We start from the raw sequence: 11,107 nt of genomic DNA on the forward strand, positions 1-11,107 counted from the left end.
AAATCAGCTGTTTGTTAGATTTATTGTCCCTTCAAAAAAGTCCATCAATACCCGTGAGATGTTACTTTCATCATCAAATCATGGATTTGTGCTAACTTAAGTATAAAGTAAATCTTCCTTAGCTAACCACATCAGAAAAAATTTCCAACAAAAGCTCCTAGGAAATATTCAATTAACTGTACAAGGATTCATTTTTATCTCTGTATTATACCACTGATGTGGTAAATAAATAAATAAACAAACAGGAAAAGAATTGACTGCACTGATAGAATAACATGTTCTCCCCTTCTACACTAGCCATTTGCTTTATTTTTCTTTCATGCTCTCTGGGCAGATAAAGGCCATGATATTAAACTGTTTTGCCATCTCGTCATATTTAGTTGGTTACTGTTTAAAATATAGCAGATGTAGCTTCAAAATTATATGAGAATGCAGCCTAGTACCTAAGCAGAATACACATCCCTTACTGAAGGCTATTTATTGAGGAGAAAACATTTCACACATTTGTGTGTTATACAGAGGATTCTTTAATAAGGTTGTTGTATTTGCCTGTCATATTGTACTAGCTTTGTACTGGAAATAGTCTTATTAAAGAGAAAGATTGTCTTTTCTATGACCAGGGTCCTTGATATTTAGAGAAAGATAAAACAAAAAGAACAAACTGCTCAAGCATTTCTTTGACATTCTGACACGCTATTTTCTAAGCTGATGCTCTTGAGGTGAAAGCTAAGAAAAGCAGAGAATTAAATGCTTTGCCTTTTCTACTCCCTAGCCAGTAATAGGCCCTTTCATAATCAGCAATAGGCAAAGATATTCTACTCCATCAAAACCAAACATAAGTCATCCCCTGTGGAGCCAACAAGAATTTTCAATTTTCTACCCTTTTAGTACAGGTGCTTTTTATGAGCGACTTTGAAGAAGACTACTCAGTGCTCAGCCATCTGGTCATATCCAAACCCCCAGATACTTTGTCTCAAAGGCTACTAGAGAATAGTTCTAAGGCAAATAAAAAAAAAAAATAGGTGCAGCATCCTTTATTGTGAAGTGTACTGTGACATGCTGCTCTCTCACTAATTCAGGTACGTCCCCTCCTGAATTCTAAAGTGAGTTTCATCCAAGTCCTTCATTTTCCAGGATGGTGGCCACCAAGGGAATGAAGCAGAAAAAATGTGACAATCTTCCAGGCACCATTAGCAGCTCAATTTTTTGTTCATACACATGCACATACCACCACAGGAAAAGAGATTTTTACTAGAAAAGACATTCTTTCTTATACTCAAATTGAAGTCTCTTGCAAAAAGTGGTTGTAGTGTTCCACCTTGGACTAATGTTCCATTTTCTCCAGTATATCTCTGCATTCACTAATCTTATCTGTCCTCGGTTAATTATCTTTCCACGGTTTTCTCCTCATTTTCTCTTTTACCATCTTTCTCATTTTTAAAACATCTTTTACTATTGATTTTCAACCCTAATTACAACCACAACTGTGCATTTTATTTTTTCTCACACAGCAGGTGAAATTTCATTACTGACTACAGTGGACTTGTACTGATGACAAGCACAATGGACTACAACTGGCAGCAGCTCATTTATCAGATGCTACCATCGGTTGATGGTATATTGAAAAAATATACCATTTGAAATAAATATAAATGCATGAGGACAAAACAAGTGAAAAGTTCATAGAGCAGATTGATAAGAAATTTCATCCTGAGCTTCACCAATCTTTCTTCATCTTATTTTCTGTTAGCCAAGAGAAAACACTCTCTTATGACCAATCATTAGGATTTGAAAGCAAGGACCTGACAGCACCTTTTCTCATGCTTATACTTTTGTCATCTTTCACCTGTGGAGTTGGTTCTAAGTTCTGCTTCAAGCTGCCCTTTCTGATGAACTTTGCTTCCAAATAATTCCTTTTGTTTTTCTGGTTTGTTTTTGTATGTGGGTTTTGTATGTTTTGTATGCTTGGTTTATTATTTGTTTGGGTTTTTTTTAAGTATAGAAAAGGTAATAAGAATGGCAACAATGCTGCATTAAAGGGATATAATTGCCTTTATACACAGAGAGAATTAGGATTTTTCAGAGTGGAAAGTAACAATGAATGGAGAACTATAAAACAAAGAACAACTTTTTTCCTCACATTCCAAGATTTTGTTGGTGTACCCATTAATTAAGTAGGAAGCTTAAAACAAAGAACAAAGAGAAGCACTTTTTTCTCCCATTACAGAACTGAATTGCAGAGGCTCACTTTCACAGACTGTTGTAGATGCAATATTAAAGAGTGACGAAGAGTAACTCCAGTGGCTGCTCTGATCACAATGGTTCAAGTCCTACCTCTACTCATGAGAAATGTAAACTGGTGTTTGCAGGTCTGTCCCTCTCTGTCCTCATCCTTACCCTTCCTTAAGTATCAGACACTAACTACTATTCTAGTAAGAATATAAGATTAAATGGACCTTTAGTATTACCCAGCTCTCTTCTTGTCTTAACAATAAAGCTGCAATGTAAAACTTTTGATTTGATATTGTTTACTGCAGAGTGGGAGGAAGAACATTTTCCCACATTCAGCACTAGCTTTACACGATCCAGATCCACCCCCTCTGCTGTACCCGGAGCCACTTGCACATGAATCTGCCTTGTGAATCATGCCTAAAAAGCATACACCACTTCCTTTGCACTGAAGCATACAGATAGAAAATGTCTTTGAGGTTTGGGGGTTTTTATTTCTTCTCTTTTTCTTCTTTTTTCCTTTTTTTTCTTTTTTTTTTTTTTCCCCAAGTCTGAGTGGGTGCTTCAGTTGCTTGCAGAGATCAGGCACACAGCAGAAGTGTTTCCTCTCTTAATGGTTTGGTATCTTTAGAATATGACTAAGTTTCTAATTTTTTTCCCCCACCCACTTATATAGCTCAATACAGCTGGGCAATAGTGTAGACATAGCAATGAAGATAAATGACATATTTTACAAGATTTTTTTTTACTTTAAAACTGACAGAAATGACATAGATGTCTGATCCCAAAGCCAGTATCACTGATCTATTTGTCTTGGCTGCTGAAATGAAACTTCAAATAACAAAAAAAATTCCCTTTCTTGAAAACATTTACAATGAGATTCCATGTACACCATGGCAATAAACATAATGTAACAAATTACACTGTTGTCCATAATAAACTAACCTATATATTGCACTGAATGTCTGTCAGGTATGGAAATGTGCCCATTCTCTCCAGTAACATTCGGGTTGTTTCAAATTGTGATCCAGTCCAGCCTCATTTCAGCAGCTGTCTCTTGAAACTTCACAATACAGAAACCTTCTTCTAGAGCCTCCAGTGTATGAAGAAATTAAGTTTAATCATGCTTAATATATTAATGCTTAATTTAATCATGCTTACTCTTTAAGGTGTCTTTTTCTCATACAGAAATAGGTTTAAGTTGAATGCTTGTTACTCTGGAGTCACAATTTTATAAGCACTGCAAAGTACATTTATAAACATGAGGCACATACAGGAAAGATTCTGAAAAGCTGTAAAAGACTACATGTTGCCTCAGATCAGCTCAGCAGAAATATATCCTATTAGCTTAATATGTATACATGTATGCACAGAAAAGAGCAGCATCACAAAACGTACATTTTAAGGTGCTCTGCAACTGACTAATAATAAGATGGGTTATGCAGTACCCTTATTTTATTATTACCATTTATGCTATGTTTTGCATTGCACACTTGTAGACACATGCTTCAATTAGTGTGTGTTGCCTCGGGATGAGGCGTAGCGACCCGGTTCGTGGGTGACACGACGGCTAAACTTACAGGCCTGTCGGGCTAATCACACGCTAACACCAATGTGGTGGATGGTGAAGAGCGTTTATTTCCGGTGCGCAGGGATTTATATAACCGAGGTATGATGACGTAAGCACTGTTACATTATGGGTTATGGAACTTTGGAGAAAGAGGGGCCCTATCTTCCCGTACAACGCGAGATCTTCCGATTGGCGTTCCCTATCTGACTGCATCAGTGTGAGACAAATGGCATAATTCCAGATCCACTAAACCTCGGAGACCTATATTGTCATGCACACACAGCATGCACTTTACTACTACCTAGGAAGCTGTATCTCTTCACCTCCTCCTCTTTTTCAAAAGAAGCCACTTCTGAATAAATGGGATAAATAACCCCCAGGCAGATACTTGGAAATCACAGCTTAAACAAGCCCTTGTTTATCTATAGGCAGCCTCAGTGAGGTGAGTGCAGAGAAAATCTGGTCTCACGCAGTGTGAGGCAGCTGAACAGTGCAGAGCTGCCCACTGTAGTGCTTATGCTAGGGAGAGACTCCCTCTTCCCACAGGTTTATGAGACAAGGGTGAGAGAGACTTTCCAAAGTGATCAATATCAGGCAACATCTAAAACAATCACACCCCTCAGAAATGCTCTGCAGTAACTTGGGAAGCTTCAGAAGCAGCATATTCTGCACAAACTCCATCTTGCCAGGCTTCACTCCAGACTGAGGATTTTTTGGGTTTGTTTTCCATTTTGCTTTTTCTGGTTGTTTGCTGTTTGTTTTTTTTTAAATGTGCTTATTCCACTTCTGATCTGGAGACCAATGTCTCCCCACAGTACAGTGATCCTCTGCAGCACCCATGTGCCTATAAACATTCTTATAACATGTATGACAACAGACCTAAATGATGGGACACTGCCTCTTCTGTGTACAGCAAATGAGGCCAACTACTCCTTCATCAGGGTGAATTTCTGGACCATGCTCAGCCTAGATTCATGTAGGAACCACTCTGGAAAAGCAATTAATCCCCTTCATCAGTTAAAGCCATACTACAGATATCCCCATACCAGCAGCATCCCCGACTGCCCACAAAGCATCCTGTTCACTGCGCCCTCACAAAGAGGAGACAGAACATTTTCTCCAGTCATGCTAAAATCACTTTCAGGCTGCAATACATTTGACAAGAGCAGTTGTGAGAAGCTTAATGGCTGATATTTTGGAGCAGCAGCATCCTTAATAAGAGCTGCAAGGGTCAAATGTGAAACCTTCAGGAGCCTCAAGCCACTGAAGACTGCATAAAGTAGAACCCTTCCTTGTCATACTGCTGGATCCAGGAAGGGGCAGCTGGGTACTGCCAGGTATGACAGGAGAACTCTGTACTGCAGGAAGAACTCCATGTTAGGGCTACTACACCTAAGCTGACCAAAGAACCCAGCCCTGGATAAAAGAAATATTGAAAAAGTGTGAAGTTTTCAAATGTCTTTAAACTCACTATGATGCTGACATTTACCTCATAACCAATGTGGCATGTGTTTCAATATTAAATTTGCTTGGTAAGATGGAGAAACGGAACAAAAAAAAGAAGACTCCTAAAAAAAGTGATCTCCAGGAGCTGAGCACTGAATAAATCCTGTCTGTTGTGAATTAAGTGGCAGTTTTACAATTAAAGTATTTGATTTTCATAAATCTGTTGCAGCATCAGAGAACAATAGGAAAAAAAAAGTTTGGGGGTAGGAAGTCACAGAAGGAGGCACTATATTTCCCTGTGCAGAAGCCTAACATTCATTTTACAATTGGTTCATTGAACAAAAGCACCTTGCCACTGCAGCCACCTACCCAACGATGACGAAGCACAGCGAGTACAGTAATGATGGCACAGCACAGTCAGGCAAGAAACCTCACATTAGCCATGGGTGGCTAATGCCACTACCCTAACACCTATACTCGGAGCGTTACCACCTTCTTGCTGGGTGAAAACAAGGTACTTCAAACCTCAAGGCAAGGAATACAATAAATGAATATGAATTCAAACAGGAGGTCTGTGCTCTCTTATGGATTCCCTTATCAATATGCTTCCTGACACACTGTAAGGCTTGTTATGCAAAGAGAAAACACTGCCATTTCATATAAAATAGTCAACCAGAACTGTATCATAAATATATAATTTAATTTTCTAAAAACACCCTAAAATGACAGACATTAATTCAAGGAATTAATCTTGATGAAATTGTTCAGCTTTCCTGTCACCTGTGAAGGATGCAAGTGGTTAGGTTTATTTAGGACAGAGATGGACGTGTCAAGCCATGGCACAGGGTGAGCTGGAGGGAAACATTAATACACTAACTTTAATCTGTTTTTATATAATGAATCTCTCTCCCCAGACCCCTCCCCCAAGTATGTAAATTGGCAGTAAATGACTGGCATTCACAAACGTACCTCCAAACAGGTTAGGGATAATTTGTAAAGCATATAGACATCCTGTCCTAAGAGCCAATTGTGACAAATCCACAAAATAAAGAATCTCTATTAATAGTTAATGATGTATGTCAAGAAGAGCCCAGACTTTGGCTCCTCCCCTTTATGCCTGTGTGTTATCCCCTTGTGTTTCAGCTGGTCCAGCTAAATGCCTCCCTCCTCATGTGCCAGCCTGCTTTGAATCTCAGCCAAGATGAAGTAATTGAAAACTGCCAGCCTGAATACTTCAGAATTCTGTCATGGAACAAGATTCAACAAGCCTCTTCTCAAAGTGTAAATATGTTGGAATATACATAGTAAAAAGGCTCTGATGTCAAATAAGTTTAAGCATTAGCTGTGTTCCTTTATGAATGCTACAGTGGTGCTTAATGCTCTATATATTAAACCCTATTAACACTGCAAAGTTACTTCACCCCTTTGTTCCTCACATTGTGTTGCTCACAGATTTTTTTTGATATATTTTTTAATCATTCAGAGCATTCAGTTACTGCAGTGATGTATATGCATTGATAGTTTTAAAGTCATATTTAGGGTCTAAGTTTGCAAAACATCGTATTTGTATGATTTTGCTTGACACAAAAGAAAAATAGTTTCAGAAAGAACATGTCTTTTGTATATTTTGTTTCTGACATGGTAAGTTATATATTTTGGGTATATATATATTCATGAACCTCTTCAGGGTTGTTAGAACATATTAAAATACCAAAGTAAAATGTAAATAAAACATAAACCTTTGCCATGTGAAGAGTGACCGATAGTAACAGTGAGAATTGAGATGACATTACAATTTTATAAATAATGTTTTTATGTCCTCCTGGTTGTTTGCAACTTACTGGCTCTTAATGCCAAACCATTACTGACAGGCCATGTACTGTTAATTGGACTGAAAAAATTACTTGCTCCAAAATTCATCACTCTTAATAGCTTAGCCTCTTTGTCTTCACAATCAATCTGCTTACTACCAGAAAAGCTGAAAGAGTTAACTCTACACACTGAAGGCCATCAAATTTGAACCAAAAAATTTTAACCCAAACTTCTGGGATGTGTTGATCAAGATCAGTGTCAGCTTATGTCCCTCCGTAATTATTTAGAAGAACAGCCGGCAGAGTATTTGTAATACTTGATTCCTTGTGGCATATATAGGAATCATGGGTTTTAATTTGATCTCAGAGGAAAGGCAGAGTTTTAAAAGAGAATTCAGGTGATTTACTGTAGTCAGTGGAAGAGCAGTTCAGCCAGTGATACAGAACTTTCAAATTATCAGATTTTAACATGACAGGGTCCCTTTTAGAAGCTTTACACCCTCTGTTTAAAAAGAATAAAGAGCCTATAAAACTTAAACAAATGTTTCTGAGTACAGCCCCTACCTTTGTGAGACAGGGTGAGTGAATGCCCATCCTTTATTTGCCTTTCTTTGTTTCTTCAGAGACACATTACCACAAGTGATTGAGCTCTACAGAACCATCAGATAGATGTAAAGAGCAGCTGAGGGTTTGAAAAGTGCCAGAGCATTAATTAGCTCAGGATTCCTGAATCTCCACTGACACAACGAAAATTACTCAATCACAGGATGATGTAGAAAGCCTAATAATGGCTTTATAGTGAAAGCACAGGAGGCAATAAGTGTAGGTTCTATTCTTACTGCCAGCACCTGTATGCAACCTTCAACAAACCAGTTTTCATTGCTCATTTTCTCTGTATGCAAAGTGGAAGTAATTGTGCTCACAGGACTCTTCTTAAGCTAACTTCACCTCCATTTGAGAAGCACTTTGGGATCCTCAGGTTAGAGAAACCACTGAACTGTAAAATATAATTTAAAATATGTATTTTACTGGATGTGCTTAAAATAAGTATTCCCTGTGCCAGTGTAAAGAGGAATTTTGAATGTGGGATACCAAGTCTAGATAATTAGCTGTTACCTTTATAAATGTTTGCAAAAGATTTTTTAATTCAACAGATGACTGTAAAGCAGCACTTCAAACAGCTTTGCCCACAATATCTATTATTAGTAAACAACTGTGCCTTACAGGATTATTTGCAAGACCTTGCATTAGGTACACTTGAGGTAGGCTTCTGAAAATAGAGCTTCAAACATGTTAAAAGATAATATGTGCGCACATGAATAAACTTCTATGTTTTCTACAAGCTTGCATTTATGTCCTAACAGAAACTAAAGTAATTTCAGAAATTACATTCAGTATCTGACTTTATGCTCAGTAAAGGTAACACACTGCAGAAGAACAAAGCACAAAGCTGGGCTGGCTTTGGCTATTTCCTGTTTAGTCAGAAATAGCTGTTGGACCTATGTTTATCCCTCACATCACATCAGCAAACAGCAATCCTCCCTAAACACATCTGTCCAGTTGGTCCTGGATGTAAACACTGAAAAGTTCTGGTCTATGTGACCAGTTTCAGGCAGCTTTACGTATCAAAGAGTAGGAGAACACTTACTGTGTGAGGACTGCTAGTAGGACTGGTGACCCTTTTCAGATCTTTTCTTTCAAACAGATGCACAGATTTGTCTACTAAAATCATGTTGCTTTGTCTTCATTCAGTATTGTGAACTACAGCTTTTGTGCTCATCTCAGCATTTTTTTCTAGCGCCTTTCTACCCACACAAATGGCAAACATTTAGTAAATATTTGTTGAAGACTTCAAAAATAATCTACTTTGAGATTTCAGACTGTTAGCTAAATTAAAAATGTATAGTCCGCATGCAATCATCAGTCTGACTCCAGGTAAACTGGGGCTTAAAACAGGTCAAAGTTATAAATAAATCCTTAGGCTCAGACAAAGCCTTAGTCATTAACAAGAGCACAATCACTGTAATAAACAGTATTATTTAAATTTTAATTCCAAAATTGGAAGTGTTGCTGCATAAACTCATCTACATCAATCGGCAGAAAAAAAACCCATAATCCTCATTTGCAACAGCATCTTCCTTATCTCATGACTTTTATTAGAAAACTCTCCTGAAGTTTTTCCGCTACTCATCTGCTTTACCCACTCGAAGGGAGACTGAGCCATGCCAGGGAGTACAACAGGAAAGATAGGGCAGCCCTATTTTGATAAACTAAACCACTGCCCCACAGTTTATCTTTACTACTTTTGCAGGAATGTGACTGTCTGTTACTAGCGCTTGGCACCACAGGGCATCTACTGCCTCCAAAATTGCTAGTAATAGACAGAGACACAAATCTACTAAGTCAAGGTAAATATAAGTGTAAGCAAAGGAAGACAAGTTACATTTCTTATCCAAAACTACACTTTCCAAGTCTTATATAAAAGCCCTCACACTGCACTTCCACCTGAAATCTAGTAAGTTCTTTGTGTTTTAGGTTTCCCCTTATTTCTTTAATTTTTCAAATCAAGGGACAGACAAATTACCACAAGGCACAGACCTGCAGCACTGTCTGCAGTGTCAATACGATGGTGACCCCACTATAAGGGCTTTCTCCATTTTTGCAGCGGAAAAGCTCCAAAGACCTCTGCCAGCAAACATTTAAGAAAGCAGCTGAATCTTTGCCTTTGCAAAAGAATAACAAAATTACCCAAAGACAGGTTAACATCTATGTCTTTACTTTGCACATAAGATGACCATGCAGAGATAGCTACCAGCATTCTCCTGTAAAAAACCTCAAGAATAAGCTGTTATTTTCAGTCCAAGAATAGGTCACGTTGCCAAGGCTACTTATCTTCTGCAAGTTAGGCAAAAATACTCAGCTCTTTCCAGCACCCTGGAAATCCCTGGCCAGTGAGCCTTTCTCTGCCTTCTCTTCTGCAAAATTTCCCACTATATAACCCCCTCACCTTTCCAGGCAGACAGCATGTTCAGTCCGCCAGCTGGGAATAGACCATAGCTGATTCCCAGCACCTCTGCCATTTTACAGCCTTGGCCAGCTCTTCTTGCCAGAGCTTTAAAGACCAGGAGACTGCCGTCCTGTTCACCATATAAAAAGAGGATATGCCCTCACTGTAGGGGAATTACCAGCTTTGCTGTGCTTGGCCAAGCAGTGGTAGAGCACACAACCTAAACCCCTGTAAAACATTTGCTTTACACAAAAGCAAGTTGAGAATAGAGAAGTGGAAACTGTCATATATGCCTGAATCAGGCATACAGCATTACCTTTAAGCAATGTGACTTTGTCTCATAGGGAAATAGGGCACAGCTGAATTTCTAAATAGAGTAGTACTCACCCCTCTGCCCTTGTGTAAATTAAGCAGGAACCTTTTGAACAACAATTCTAGCATCCTCTGCAATCCTTTCTGGAGGCTCCACATGAAGCCACCTTGTCAGATGACTGAGATCTTCCAACTCCCATGCCATGAAACATGTTGGAGATGAAAGCAACTTGTAGCCAGTGGTGAGATATGGTGACTTGAAATATGGAAGCACCTATAGGAAAGATTTTTGTAGATACTTCTATGACAATTCTGCATTATTTGGTGGCAATTTAAAAATTAAACTACATGGTAAAGCTTTATTTTCATTGCTATCTTATAGAAAGCTTTCCTTTGAAGTGGAATATTACATTAGTAATTTTGGGTTCAACTGTAACAGAATCTAATCTGAGCACCTGCAGTCCTAACTATTAGCTGCTTTTATGATCTTGTGAATGTTTTTTGAGTTGAGCATTCATTAAAAAGCATTACAGTATAAATACGTATATTATTTCTTGTAAAATATTGTAAAGTGTTTCTTGGAAAATGGATGCAGTCATCAGTACCATTTGTGTTACTGCCCATGAACCAGCCATGTTCAAGGTCTCTGTCGTGGTTTTAAACCAATAACTAAGAAAATTACTTATTTCTTGCTGTGAGATATGGATTAGAACAAGAGCAAAATAGGCATAA

General features: G+C 38.3%; 1 protein-coding gene across 1 annotated transcript in view; it reads right to left on the minus strand.

Moving 5' to 3' along the window:
* Positions 1-10,578, minus strand: part of MAMLD1 (mastermind like domain containing 1) — a 186,266-nt gene extending 175,688 nt beyond the window's left edge. Inside the window, exon 1 of the mRNA XM_088062463.1 lies at positions 10,451-10,578. The gene's annotated coding sequence lies outside the window, so the exon portion shown is untranslated. The remainder of the gene's footprint in view (positions 1-10,450) is intronic.
* Positions 10,579-11,107: the final 529 nt, after the last annotated feature.

Source organism: Pseudopodoces humilis, chromosome 15, assembly GCF_049639895.1.
Source record: "Pseudopodoces humilis isolate 2021_Gansu_Grassland_sample_001 chromosome 15, ASM4963989v1, whole genome shotgun sequence".
In the NCBI taxonomy this organism is placed as follows: domain Eukaryota; kingdom Metazoa; phylum Chordata; class Aves; order Passeriformes; family Paridae; genus Pseudopodoces; species Pseudopodoces humilis.